Here is a 231-nt window from a genome sequence, read left to right as displayed (position 1 = left end):
CTCCCGAGGGGTGGGTGTCCTCACACCTTCCTCCCGTCGGACTTCGGAAGAAACACAACGGACAGGACCGGCAACAGTGTCTGGCTCGGTGATCCTTGTGTGACTCTGTCCTGACCGTCTTCAGTTTGCGGCAGTGATCGGGATGGGACCTCCAGAAGCACAGCCCGAGGGGTCTCCTCGGAAGGGAAGCGGCCTGGGAGGTGACCCTGGAGCGCGCAGAGGTGGGCAGGG

This window comes from Fukomys damarensis, unplaced genomic scaffold (genome assembly GCF_012274545.1).
Source record: "Fukomys damarensis isolate Sample0158 unplaced genomic scaffold, DMR_v1.0_HiC HiC_scaffold_22, whole genome shotgun sequence".
Lineage (NCBI taxonomy): Eukaryota > Metazoa > Chordata > Mammalia > Rodentia > Bathyergidae > Fukomys > Fukomys damarensis.
This window is presented reverse-complemented; position numbering follows the sequence as displayed.